Source organism: Alosa alosa, chromosome 22, assembly GCF_017589495.1.
Source record: "Alosa alosa isolate M-15738 ecotype Scorff River chromosome 22, AALO_Geno_1.1, whole genome shotgun sequence".
Lineage (NCBI taxonomy): Eukaryota > Metazoa > Chordata > Actinopteri > Clupeiformes > Clupeidae > Alosa > Alosa alosa.
Genome location: NC_063210.1, coordinates 5,113,022 through 5,127,989, shown reverse-complemented (window position 1 = coordinate 5,127,989; position 14,968 = coordinate 5,113,022). Strand labels below are relative to the sequence as shown.

Genomic DNA, 14,968 nt, shown 5'->3' with positions numbered 1-14,968 from the left:
TGCCCTACTGTGATGTCATAATCGCCAATGTTAAGTCTATGGGGAATTTTTTAGTAGTTTAATAGTTCAAAAAGTATAAAAGTTACAAAGTTGAAAAATACATAGCTGAAGTCACCTAAGTAAGACCTACGCAACGCAGTTTGAACAAAGTCTCTACGTCAAACGGTTGAAGCTGAATCAAACGCACAAATACGTAGAAGATTCAAGGAATTACCAGTGCATGAAAATGCTAAAGTTGTGATGTAAAATATCATGTATAGTTAAAACAGATAAAATACAGAGATGGTTACTACGGTGATGCTAGGATAGACATGGTGGTTGCATAGCTTAATAAAAGTTTAAAAGTAGACTGTTTAAAAGCTGAATGTAGATAGTTTAAAAGTTGTTGATAGACAGTAGATAGTTTAAAAGTTGTTGATAGGCAGCTAGTTTAATAGATAGTTTAAAAGTAGACTGTTTAAAAGTTGAAGGTAAATAGTTTAAAAGGATGTGTAGTCTTAATAGGGCCAGTTTGTATGCTTAAAGATGAACTGAACTGAAATAATCAACATTGATAATGTGTTGATTATGACAATTAAAAATAAATGACACTAAAAAACGTAATTAAAAAAATCAATACGTAGCCTTTTTTAAGCAACACCAAAATTGCGTTTGTTAGTATTAAAACGCTGCCCGTTTCAATGACGTCACTGGCATGGTAGGACCTGAGAAGTTCTATAGGCAACAGCTGCAGCTGTGATGCTCTATAGAGCTGCACAGTTCCGCCCACAGCCGATGCCGGATGTAAAAATTCAATGCAATTTCTCCATTGACAATTGCAGTATAAGCCATAAAAACTTAACTGCACGTGGTAGACTTAAAACCAGCTACGGCTGTACTAAGCGATTGTATATGCTCCTATAGACACCAAGAGTTCATGGGGCACTAACCTTGTTTTGAGATAAATGCCTTTTATTCGCGATCTCTTGGATAAGTACTTCATTACCCACAATCCCACAATCCCACAGTGATGCCTCTGATTGGTGGAAAGGCCGTTATGGTCATAGTTTGAAACTTTCTCTGCGAAAAATATTGAGTCTTTTACTGCCTATGGCGAAAATCTTAATGTGATTAAAAACTTTCTTGACGAATATTGGTACTTGTATCAACAAGGATTGGGGTTTATACATCACACGAACTTAGTCAGGGCCAATACACTATCAAATAGACCACTGTAAATGTTAGTTTAAACACTCAAACTTTTCAGGTAGCCGACAGGCTAACCTTTAGCATTTCCGACATTGTATGTCATTACATAATGCAGCTAACATTAGCCTACATGCTGCAACACAGGTATGAAATATATTATGTTTTAGTGAGTGTCCAAAGGGGTGAAAGCCACTTTAAATCGGGTCACATTATTGACTGTTGTGTGTCCGAGAGTCAGTTTGTGGGTTTTGTAAGGGCCAGCATGAGGGACAAGACCTACAAAGTTGTGGTGAGTAAAGCAGGGAGGTTGGTAACGTTAATGCTGCTAGCAGTGCTAGTTAACATTAGCTAGGCTACTGTAGCCTTCATACTGTATGATTCATATCAATCATTAACTTAGGAATACTTCTTCGTGCATTTAATGAACATTTTGTGTAATAATTCATGGCAAATTAATAAACTGAATATGGTGGTCCAAGAGCAGACCATGCACCAGTCCATGCATCAGCCCGACAGCAGTGATGACAGCATAGGATCAGTCAGGTAATGTTATGAAGCACTGCCGTTAACGTTAACTGCTTTCACACACACACAATATAAAATACACGGTCATAAATATAAAATTCAATATCAAAACACTATTTACACGATTACTCCTGAAATAACTGCTATTAACTGCACATTCACTATATAAAAATCACTGTTTGGAGGAAAGGGTTCGCGTGCTGTCGCCTGTTGGAAATGATTTAAATGGCAAAATAAATCGCGGCGATTTTGCCTATATTAATCAGTGAGGCGCGGTGGTTTTATGGGATGAGTAGTTCCTTCGCTCGGAAATGAAAATATTGTGATAACCTGCGAGTTGTGTGTGATAATTGTGTTCTGTTACTGGTCAGTTCTTAAATTGTTGTGTGCCTTTTAGGGAAATTGGGGGGTGGAGTTTAGGGGTGTGCGTGCGTGTGGGTGTGCGCGGGTGCGTGTGTGGTGTGGATTTGAGAGAGTTGATTGTGAATGCCTTGTTGCATGCGTGAGTTGTGGCTAAAACAGCAACTCGCTTTGTTATACAGAGTTTACTTGACTTCAATAAAGTACGGGAAGTTTCCCTCGAATGTGACAAGAGTGCCGGAGTATCACAATATGTACACAGTCTTGTACTTTTTTTGGATTTTCTCTTTGTTTTTTCACTCGAAATGATATGTTGTATGCTTATGAGTTATGCCGTAGCTGGTTAGCCTAAGACATGCTGTAAAACTCTTTAGATACGGATTTTTCGAAACGTCAATGGGACAAATGAATGGGAATCTTACATCCAGCACCTAACCGCATTTTGGCTGTGGGCGGGACTGTGCAGCTCTATTGTTGCTGCAGTTAAAGAAGCCCTATGCAACAATTTTAGCAAAAATGACCTTAATTATGCAGGTTGAGAGTCGTTCTGATGGTTCTACAACACTTTTTGGGTCGTTTGGTGGGTGCTTCGTCTCCCCCTAGTGCTTCTCCGCAGAAAAAACGAATGTGCAACTTTCTGGTCCCGGACCGAACAAATCCGGATGTGACTCGGCGGAAGGCCTCGAAAATGTAGTCAGATTGTAGTTTCTAAGAAGACTGCAAAACGGACTCCGACTTGGCTTTGTTGCTGCTGAAATTGTAAGTAGCCTACCCTTGGGTGAACTTCGTTTTTGTAATGTGGTTTGATAGTCTCTTGAACAATGTGTTTGCTCGACCGTTTTATTGTGAGCCCTGAATGTGTTTAGCTTGGTTTCTTGATGGCTAGCTCGCTAGCTAGTGGGGGTTTAGCGCAGGGGGAGCTATGTTGTGAAAAATGAATAACCAGACTTGCATAGGGCTTCTTTAAAGCTATTATTTCTTTAAGTGAAGGCTAATTGAATTTTGAACAAAACGTTTTTCCAAACAGTCTTGTAGTTGGCCAGAACCTGTCTGAATAAATGCATAAAGAAACTTCTTATAACTGGTATTCACCCCTTGCAAGTGACGTCACGTTTTGTTCGCGCCACAGCAAAATAGCCTAGTGGACGGCAAGAACACGAATCAAATCAATGGGTTGTAATGGGACATATCGCACAGCTAGGAGATTATAGTGAGATTTAACCGTAGTAATGCCCTTCCACGACTGTTGGCTTATTGTTTGGAATACAGCAACATCCCATGTTCTTGCATAGATATATTTTGGTTTGTTTTCTTTGTGTTTCGGGAGTATTTCAACCACAATTGTATGCTTATCTCCTCAGTGTATGAAGCACAGCAGCGGTTGCTATAGCAACCATAGACTCTGAACAGGACGGCAGATAGCACTTAGGCAAAGTCTTTGGCAAGATTTGAATGTAAACAGATAATACCGTTCAAGTTTTTTTTAAATTTCCTATTTCTTTCTATTCTTTAACTTAAGACATGTAAGAAGTAAAAGTTTATTAAGCTGGGCAACATTACAAACTGACGAGTTACATTAGCCCTAGCACTATGAGCTTCGATAAACGTTAGCTAGAATAGCTAGCTTCTAAGTGTGGCAGCTAGTTATTATTTCATGTTCTGATATGACATTCTTAACGTTTTGACTATGTTACAACTGATAAAAGCAAGACAAATAAAGTAACCAAATCGCTTTGCAATATTTTAGTCCAGAAATACTTATGGGTGTTCATTTACCATAATGTTAATTACAGTAGCCTAACGTAACGTTATCTCCCCTTGCTGTTACCACCAGTTTTAATAACTTTACATTTGCGATCATGACCCATTTCATCTAACAACACCACTGGCAACTTCTTTGACTATCAGACCCCAAACAGCAATACATTGAACTACAAAGATGTTATAGTAATGGTGTTCAGTTCATCATAATCTTTATGACATAATGTAATTTGCCGTCCGTCTCCCATCTTTTTGCCGTCCAGCATGGAGCCGTCTGCAAGGGGTGAATTGGGAATGTCTTAGAATACTACTTTGGCGCCATGCAATACCATTGGCCCTGCCAGATGTGCATCGCAGTACTTGTTTTGTCGCAATGAGTGAACGTTTACCTCATTGTTAAAGGGATAACTGGATGTAGGCTAATGGCCACTGTCGCCTGGGTGTATCCCAATACTGGTGCAAAAAAAGCTGGTGCATAGTCTTCAGACTTCTACTGCTGAGAATGATTTGATGGTTATGACTATTTTTTTGTGCTTTAGCCAAAGAAAACAAATTCTGTGGAACCAAGGGCTGAATGTGGCTCTACAAGGAGGACCACAAATATTGATGCAGGTTAGTCTGTGCCAAATTAAAATATGTCAAGAACAGAAATGGTCAAAAAGAATAGAGAAAGTTGTGTTAACTGTCTCACAATCAGTACAAGTCACCCTGTGCCCATGCTAAAACAGTTAGGCTTTACATGCCCTTCCATACATGTTAAAAATAGCTGGAGGCCACTGCTTTTTCAGATCAGGATCATGTGAACTTGTCCCCCATGGTACGCCACCTCGTGGAAAACATGACGGAAGAGTAAGAGAGAATAATAATAATGAAGAAAAAACCCCTAAAAAACTGGTCTGATAGTGATGTTCTGGGTTCTAAAATTCTCCCCCCTTTTTTTTTCAGGCATTGGAGAATTGTCTGTGAGGCTCTACATGTGCCTGTGAGACTACATTCATCCTCACAATGTCATGCATATATTAGTCATCAATGGCATGATGTGTAGAGAACAAAACAAACTCTGTAGTATGCTTTATCCTTTAACACGCTAATGAAATAGCTTATGGCCTTTTTTTGTTTACTCAGGGGACCAAAGAAGACGTTAGCCAGCTTTGTGCCTGCATAGTTGCGAAAGTGGTCCGGACGACTCATTATTACCTGATCCCAGCCCTTAGAAAAGTTCTGGGTGTTCCTGTCACATACGTGATTCCATGTGGAACAGCAAGGTCAGGGCAACTCACACCTCAGTACAGGCAGTAATCACTGGAATGACTAACCTTTTTTTTTTATATAAAACACAAGCATTTAATATTTATGACATCGATCATCTAGTGCATCCCTAAAGTAGAGCATCCTGATTGTAAATCATGCGCAAATATAATCCTTGTGTGAAATTAGCTCTTATTTTTAAATTTGTGTGTAGTTTACCTTTGCTGTAAATGTTTTTGCTAGATATCTACATGTGTTTATGCCTTGGAACAGGGCACGTCGGATGCCAAGAAGGCTAGAGAGTTGTCCATTCCTCTGCTGGATCAGCTGACCGGTACTGAATTTAGAAAAAGGGCAACTGAGCAAGTGAGTGAGGTTTTGCTCAACACTCTTGACAGTGATTCCTGCCCTGAATCTCCAGCTGAGGTATTTGCCAAAGATGACCATGAGTCAAACACCAAAGCAGAGAGCCAGACAGACCTCTGTGAGCTTCCTGCCTTCTATCCACCTGGCACTCACTCACAGTCTGTTGCTGATGATCTTGTCGGTGATGTTATCGACTCCATGAACGAGGACTCAGGCCAACGTTCACTCAGCAGCGTATGACGTTGTTGGATATGTCGTTGCGGGGATGAAAGATCTTGTGGAGACAACACGAGTCATGGGAGGTTTCTCTATGAGAAGGATCTACGTAACATCACAAACAATGTTCAGTGCCATTCAGAATGCTGTGAGGAAATTGTTTTCCAGATCTGTTTACTCTAACAGTAAAGAGGAGACAACAATGGCTTCTGCCAGACATGTCATTAGCCAAGTGATTTTGTCCATGCAGTGTGAACTTTCTGATCTTAAGAGTGCAGAAGATTTAGAGCAAATAGCACTGATTCAGAAGATCCTCAGTGCTTTGTTGAGAAGTCAGAATGATTGGCATGGAAACAAAAAAGGACAGGTCCCAAATCCCTCAACTGCCATCGCCTCACTTCTTAAGATTAGCTGACGCAGAAATCGAAGACCCAACCAAACTTCATGGCACTCCTGTTCCCCCTGAAGTCATGGTCAACATGGAAGGCTCTTCATTGTCTCCTGCATGTGCCAACGAAGCCATCGCCCAAGTGGTGGACACCGTCTTAGAATGTGAAAGACTTGTTCCCGTCCCCATCAGACTGGAGAAATTGATCTCTGAATCAAAAATGTGGGCATTCTCCCATGATATTGCGGCTCAAGTCCAAAAGATCATAAAAAGTTCTCATGGCCTCCAGACTATTTCTGTGCCAGCGGGGAAGAGCCTTTCAGATTCTATTCTCTGCAAGTTACCAGCCAGAGCTGAGAGACAGAATGAAGCTCCATCTGGATTTATTTACGGTTATGTAGAAGAGGCTGTGAAGCGACTAGTGTCATCATGTTTGTTCCCCTTAGCATCTTCTGAGGACCAAGAACGTTCCCAGCAGAACCTAGAGACCTCAACATCATCCTGTATCCTCAACATGTTCACAGAAGTGATGGTCAAAGAGGTCATGGTGACTCTCTCCACAGAGTTTGAGGGAAACGCTGCATCTGCCAACAGTGACGACTTCCAAGAAACTAGTCAGGGAGGATCAGAAACTCTTAGACAAACAGCCGCAAGACACAACTCTTCCAGGTGCAAGCTTAAAGAATTAGAGCTGTGGTGTCATATTCGAAATTAGAATCCTGAACATTCCGCTATTCATTTCAATGGGGCCAAAAAACGCCGAAAAACGTGAATAACGCAAAAACGACAAGGACCAGCGACACGAAAGTAACACACGCACTACACCGGTTCGGGCCTGAATTTTTGGAGTTTGAACCGCGTCGATAGCTCAAACGGTCTAGGAGCAGTAGTTGGTACAAAAAGTGGGTGAATAGGAAGATATAATAATAACTAGAATTGCGGTTCCGAGGAACTGCAAGAGTGGGTTTGATCAGGGGCATGGAACTCGCCCTCATCCAAGGATTCCAACGGTACCTCATTTATGAAAATCGGACATACGGGTCAAAAGTTACATGCACACACCTTCATATACACAGACAGCCCAGCCAAGCCCATTAGACATTGCCAGATGGCTTAGACCTCTGCCAGGTGCAAGCTTAAACAATTAGAGCTGTGATGTCACAATCAGAATTAGAATCCCTGAACATTCCGCCATTCATTTCAATGGGGCCCAAAAACGCCGAAAAACGGGAATACCGCGAAAACGACAAGGGCCAGCGACACAAAAGTAACAAGCAAGTTACACCGGTTCGGGTCTGAATTTTTGGAGTTCGAACTGCGTCGATAGCTCAAACGGTCTAGGAGCAGTAGTTTGTCCCAAAAGTGGGTGAAAAGGAATAATAAATAAAGTAAACTTAAGAACAATAGTGGGCTTGCTGGATCAAACCCACTAATAAAGTAAACTTAAGAAGAACAATAGTGGGCTTGCTGGATCAAACCCACTAATAAGAAAACTTAAAAAGAACAATAGTGGGCTTGCTCCGCAGCCTGGGCTTGCTGGATCAAACCCACTAATAAGAAATATAGCAAACATTAGATCAACGTTGAATCTATGTCGTTATACCGTTTTAGCAGGGTGCAGGCGGGTGGGGTGGCATTGCTCTAGGTGAGACCATTTGATGGGAAGGGGTTTCATATATTTTAAATTAAACACAATGTGCTGTGGACAATTGAATGTAATATTTTTAGCATGTGTTATGTGTGTAACATATAAGAAAAGCAAACAAACGTCTAAGTTAAAAACGATCTAAGGACTTATTTGGAACAGTCAAAATAGCCGTAGCTGCTAATGTCTGGTCCAGTCATCGCCTCCACCTGTTTAATTTCAAACAGATGCCTCCAAACTTTTTCAAAGTTTTTTTTTTGTGTGGGGAGCATTACACATTACCACTCTTCGAAGAAAGATGGCATGCTAGTTTGTGTGGTTAAAGTCAGAGCTAGCAGCTAACGCTAGCTACAATTAACAGTTGGTGTTCATTGAACACGTTAACGTTAACTCGCTCATATTATGTGAAGAAAGCGCCGCTGTTGAGGTCCAATTAAACGTTACGGATTATTTTCTTCTTACAAGTGACACTGTCTGCTCGCACTTTTGCAACAGCATGCCGTTGACTAGTTGTCACTCTGCTCGTGCTACTCCTAAACACAACTTCACAATACGTTATCCACGATGCATTGCACAAACATAACAAACGAGCAACGCGTGTATTCCCTAGCAAAGCCAGTGCAGCGCGGCCAGCAGCATTCTCGGAAAATGGCATATGATAGTGAAAGGAGAGACGTTGCAAACGCAGAGAAATCGGATGATTATGATTACCTACGGGAATTTTACGCGTTGTCTCGCATAACTATGATGGTAAAAACCTTATTTTTCTGTGCAAAGTTGACCTATGTCCACCTGCCCTGAAAAAACAAGTTCGTTTTTTATGATACATTGCTTTTCCTGAAGGTCTTCTTCTGGAGGAACAGTATTGGGGCAATAGCTAAATGCAAAAACGTCCATTTTGTGTGATAGAATTTAAGATGTAGTAGCCTAGTAATTGATTTCATTGTAAGACAACACCAATTTGTTGTGGCTTTTGATTGCAGGATAACAAATAATCATAGGCTAAATAGCATAAATGAAGAAAAAATGCTTTTTATTAATATTCTTCTATAATATCACAGACATCCCAACCTGCAAAAAGTCACTTCAGGGAGGTATCCGAAGAACCCCTTTCAATAATGTCTAGTCAGTACACCAAATAAGGAAGGCCTATAGATAGGAATTTTGATAATAAAATATGTAGATTTTGGTAGTTTGGTCTTTTCATGTAGCCTTGGCAACTAGCCATCTAGTATAGGCCTGAATAATATGCACATGAAATGACATTTGTTCAATTCACCTCAACATGTCTTTTGCAATCATTTAACCTGCCATGGGCAATAAGTCACTGTTACAAACAGTGCAGCATGCAGTATCATTATTGTTTACTCTTATGAGACAAGGGTAGGCCTACACATCGTGTGGTCTGATGTGAAATGGGTCTTATATGTTCATTTTTGGGGGGCACTCTGACTCTGCCATGACGCTCCTGTTCCTAGATACACTGAACTGATTAATTTCGTTCAGGATAAAATACATAAAAGCCTGACTACACTGAAAACTGATTGGTTGATTTAGCAAAACATGCCAATCAGGATGCGTCTTGCTTCAGGCACACGCGCACCACCCCTCCCCCTCTCTCTCTCTGTCGTGTGCGGGCTAAACTCCGATGCATACGTGATTTAAAGTCTTGGTCTTGCGTGCACGCTCTTGCTCGCTCGCTCTAGATTCCGGGAGATTTTATCTAATTTGCGGGCATCAGGGAGCCGCTATCAATATGCGGGAGACTCCCGGAACTTCCGGGAGACTTGGGATGTCTGAATATCATGAGGACGCTGAAAACTACAAACTTCCTGGTGGCTATCACACTATTAATTGTGATAATGTTAAATGGCACACACACAAAAACAACTTTGGAGAAGTTTGGGTTGGGGGGTATGTTTGAAATTAAACATGACAAGCCAGACATTCGTTTTAATATGTTCTATGCAAATCAAATTACTGCAGATTCAAGAAATTTTATTCTGAGAAATTAAGGTGGTAATAATGACAGGTCCTCGTATGCTGTCTGAACAGTGTGGGTCCAGTGATATTTTTCTTGATACTGACAAAGTTGTAAACCCGAGTTATGGTACTTCTCTCATACAGTCTATGGCTGCTCTATTCAAATCCGCAGCTGGCTGCCAATATGGCCTAACATACTTCTAGAACGCTTTGTGCTTTATCAAGGCCTCAAAATGTCACTTTCCCTACTTGACAGAAACTGTTTTTATTACAGCTGTTTACAGGGGGTATTTGCAGCACATTGATTTTCTCTCTTCTCCTTTTCAGGATCCAAGACGAGCTGAATCACATTTTTTACAGTTAATACACAGGTTTGTACACTGGCTACAGCACCTGCATTTTTTGTGAGATAAGTAACATGATAGATAGATATATAGATAGATACTTTATTGATCCCCAGGGGAAATTCAAGGTAATGATAACATAATTTGGACTTGACCTCTCTGTTTCTAATGTAGGCTATGTCTTGTTCGCTTTGAATGGCTGTGTGCATGAAATAAGCAGTCACATAGCATAAACATTAGCAATATTATCTAGCTAATGAATTTCATGTCGAGGCCAAGTCTATTTTCTTTGATGTGAAGGCCTATTAGTTAATAACAGGCTGTGTCACTGCTTGAGTCCCAAAGTTGGAAAATGTACCATGTGTCTGTTGTTGTACATATAGCTGCATATTATAACCCATGGTCAACAACCTGCCTGATCCTGAACAGCTGTCTCAAAGTTATTCGAATTTTGTAAACATTCTGTTAAAGGGACACCAGGCAACGTTTTCGTGTTAATTAATCATCTTCGTAAGTTGGTATATGGTTAAATGACTCATTACAGGGCGAATGAAGACTCTCTCGCCCGCCCCTACTGCCTGTAAGAAGAATATCCCACTTGCAAGTTCGGTGTATCTTACCCGCCGACCGAAGCAGGATCAGTTTACATCCTGCATACAGCACAGAGGCAGGCTAACGAAACTCTAGCGATTGTTGCAAACGTGTGTATAATGGCAGAGCCTGTGAAGAAGCAGCGAAAACCCTTGACGGAAGATGCAAAGAAAAGGAAAAAAGCTTCAGACCGAGCGAGGGGGAGTTTCGTAGAGAAAAAGCATCAAGCTTGCCTGGTGTCCCTTTAATGAAATTGAATTGTGACATAGGGTGTGTTTGAAACGGGTAAAGTTGCTGCCTTTTAAGATATCTAACAGGGGAGCAAGGCAGCAAGTGCGGTTCGAAACCGAAAAAACAAATTCTGCTGCCTTTTAAGATATCTTAGAATTCCCAAATAACGGTCATTTTTGAAGGCAGCATCGATGCACACTTCATGCTCCCTCCTACCCATAATACCTTGCGGCAACATCTGAAACAGCTGTGAAAGGTAAACAAACATGGCGGATGACATCGGTAATGGCTGCTGAATCTGTTTAAAATGTCATTTGTGTGTCCTTATTTTGCTTAGATTTGTAGATTACAGTTTAGAAATAAACAATTAACTATCTGATTATGCCATTGTTGTAACCATTAATAGCGTCTGGTCTGATATATCTGCCGGCCGTAAAACTAATTTATACCGTTAGCCTGCTAGCTTACGTAAGCTAATTTAGTTTAACGTCAGGCCTTTGCTAACGTCATACCGTAGTGTTAACCAAAGATTCTAGAGTGCTACGCTCATTTTTAAAAGATACATTTAATCCAAAGTCATGTCTAGTGAGACAGCTCTCTATGTAGGGAGGGAGGCAGCTGGGAGGCAGTAGGCAGCTGTCTCCGGTTTCGAACACACCCATAGTGTATATATTTTCCCAAAACAAATGATCATATTATGTTTTACACAGAGATTAGATGTGTTGGCTGAAAACAGCAATCACTGTTAGGGGCAACTGATTGACAGTCACACTTACATTGAAAAAGTTCCACACCTTCTCCATCCATACAGCTTCATGAAAGTTCTGAAAAAACTACAGCAGATATTGCACTTCACAGTGAGGCCCACATAAGACTTTACACACACTGCCTTACAACCATGGTGCATTTTGCCCATGTATTTCTTGAGACCAAAGTGCCCTGGTTGAATTGACGTGGAATAACCCTATAGCATATGCCATTCACTCTCTCTTTTTTTTCCAAAAAAAGAGATGAGAACAAACAAAGCAAATCAAGATGTCATCAAAATGGTGAATGCACAATCTATTTAATGTTTGTCATTGTGAGAAGTGCAATATCTGTTGTATCATACCTGCAATATTCAGAACTTTCATGTAGATGTATCGATCGAGGTGGGGCGCAGGCAGAGGCGATTCTAGACCTAGAGCTTTGCTGGGGCACAGGCCCCCAACTCCCAATACATTAAAAAAAATGTATAATAATAATAATAACTGTGCGCGCAATATGAAATAAATGGCTAGCCTGATTTGGACCATCACATATCTCCCCTAGGTCACAGATATCCTCCTCCATACTCTGAATAGTTTTACGTCTAGCCCCCATCATGTCCTCATCCGTTTCTTGCCTGTCTCTCTCCTCCTCCTCCTCCCCCTGCCTGGTACTGGACTGCCCAGCCTGTGCTCTTTCTCCCCTCTCTTCGACCATCTTCTCCTCCTCCTCCAGCACTCTCTCCCTCAATTGTTGTAGCAGCCACTATCTAGCAACATCAACTTGTCATTTTTTCTGTCAAACAAGTTGTGAATTTGTTGTAACATTAAACAGGGGACGACTTACTCTGTGCTCAAAGTGATGTAACGAGCTCCAGCGGATTCCACAGTGTATGTGTGTGCAGTACAACGAAACACTCGGAAGAATCATATGAACGATTTTCATTGGTTGTTGCGTTCAATCTTACCCAGCTAGAGGTGCTATTTCCTGATTGGCTATTATGGCCCCTTTCTTTATTCCTTTTTTTTTATTGGCTGGTAAGTGACAGGCTCTGGTCATGATTAAAGCAGGCACGGAGATGCGCTCATGAATGCCGTTTCCAGCTAGAGCCGCGCTAGAATTTTACTGGGGCACTGGAGACTTTTACTAAGGCACGTGCCCCAGTGAATAAGGTCTAGTGACGCCCCTGGGCGCAGGCTAAGGGCATCTTTACTGTGTGACTGTCAATCAGTTGTCCCTGATTATTGACAGTGGTTGTATGTGGAAATGTAGCCTTAAATTATGTGCACTGCATGTCTGGATCCACTGTAGCCTCTGTCTTCTGCTGTCCAAAACAATTTCTCTTAGATGATAATAAGGGCTGATCGTCAACATTATGATTGGCAAAAATAGAAGGCACAGTAGGAAATGGATGCATGTTAAATTGCCAATTGAAAACCTGCAAACAGTGACATTCCCAGTTAACACATGTACACTCTGTAACAGACATAAAATGATCATTTGTTATTGTAAAATGTTACCATTTCATTAACAGAATATATATGACATTTTCTCAATAACTTTGAGACAGCTGTTTGGGATCAGGTCAATGTAGCATGTCAATAATTAAACACATACACATAATCAATAGGCTAGGCCAATATTATGTTCTCTACTCTTAGTATGACCTTTCTTATGGTTGTTGACCATAGATTATAAGTGCAAAAAGAATACTAAAGATGTTCATTGTTGCATTTTCCCTTTGGGACTTGGAACTCACTACTCACTCACTACGGTTAGGCTACAACACTATTTTATAAAGAAAATACCAGTATTGTTGTTTTGTTTTGTTGTACTGATTGCTCTGCAAAAAGTTCCATCGTGAGTGCTGATGAGTGTTGTCTCTGCTTCCCACCCACAGTGTCATCTTCACATGGAGACATGGCTGCAGCCTTTTGTTTTTATCATTTAAATATCAAGTTTCTGCACCCATTCACATCGGGAGTGCAGCTGTGGAGAGAGTCAAAAGCTTCAGATTCCTTGGTATAAACCTTAGTGAGGATCTGAGCTGGACACACCATATTGGTGTGGTCACAAAGACAGCTAGACAGCGGCTCTTCCTTCTGTGTCGTCTGAGGAAATTTGGCATGGACTACAAAATATTCACCAACTTTTACCGCGGTACAATAGAGAGCATTCTGACAGGTGGCATAACAACATGGTATGGTAACAGCACTGCCCAGGATCGAAAATCGCTACAAAGAGTTGTCAGATCAGCACAGCGCATTACAAGGACTGAGTTACCATCCATCCAGGCAGACGATAGGAGCATAAGGACCCGTACCAGCAGATACAGGGATAGTTTTTACCCGCAAGTCATCAGGATGCTGAACCGTCCTTGGAATTCCCCACATAATGGCACTTAGTTTTTTGGATTTTGTTTTATCCTCTTCCTCCTCATCTCTCCATCCTATTTTTATATAGTATTTATTTTTTATTTTATTTTTTTTGAAGTTGAATGGACACTTCAGCACAAGGAATTTCAATGCTGATAAATGCTTATTTATGAGTACATGATGATTAAGTTGAACTTGTTTTGTGTAGACATTAATTAAATAAACCTTAATGTAAAAACAAACCCTCATCTGTTATTTTGTTCATTGATTCATATATTAACATTTTTGTTAAACATTTTTGTAGCTTTTAGATAATGGTTGAACCATATTGATTCAGTAACATTATTTCAACCTAAAATCATCTGAAATTTACATGTAGATTCCCATTTAGATGATGGTTGAATCACCATTGATTCAATGTCAGTATGGTTGAAAATCCAATGTTGATTCAACAGAAAGTAGAGGGGACACTTTCAACATCAGATCAATGTTAGGCTTCAACGTAGTTTCAACATTTCTGCCAAACCATATTTCAACGTTGATTCAACTGAATTTTGCTATCTGGGTCTGGCCTCACTGGGGAGAGGAAGGTCAACCTGTCATCAACAGTCCCATCGACTTCTGCACATTTTACCGTTTTCCTGTATGACTGGTGGCAGTCACAGCACCGAAGATGTTTACTGATGCATCTGGATCACATACATACTTTGCCTCACTCCTTCCACCATCTATCAATTTCTGTCTTTTATTCCCTCTCTCTCTCTCTTTCTCTCTGCCTTTGGCCCCTCAGGTGTCTGATGCGTCCTTCTCCATCATTCTGCCGTACCTGGAGAATATAGGTATCTCTTTACATTGATTAATGTGCCTCAGTTTTCCCCTGTCTGGACAGTCTCCGATGCAGTCATCTGCTTGAAGCAACAATCAGTTTGCCCTTTTTTTCTGTCCTTTAATGAAGAAAAGAACTGTAAACTCTAAAGATCCTCTAAACACGTTCCCTTTT

At 40.8% G+C, this 14,968-nt stretch overlaps 1 long non-coding RNA gene across 1 annotated transcript; it reads left to right on the top strand.

Annotated features, from left to right (window-relative positions):
• The first annotated feature begins 4,371 nt into the window (after positions 1–4,371).
• LOC125288042 lies at positions 4,372–5,115 on the top strand. Its single transcript, XR_007192431.1, has 4 exons — positions 4,372–4,446; positions 4,623–4,683; positions 4,780–4,816; positions 4,960–5,115. It is a non-coding gene; the product is annotated as an uncharacterized LOC125288042 (long non-coding RNA).
• The last annotated feature ends 9,853 nt before the right edge of the window (positions 5,116–14,968 follow it).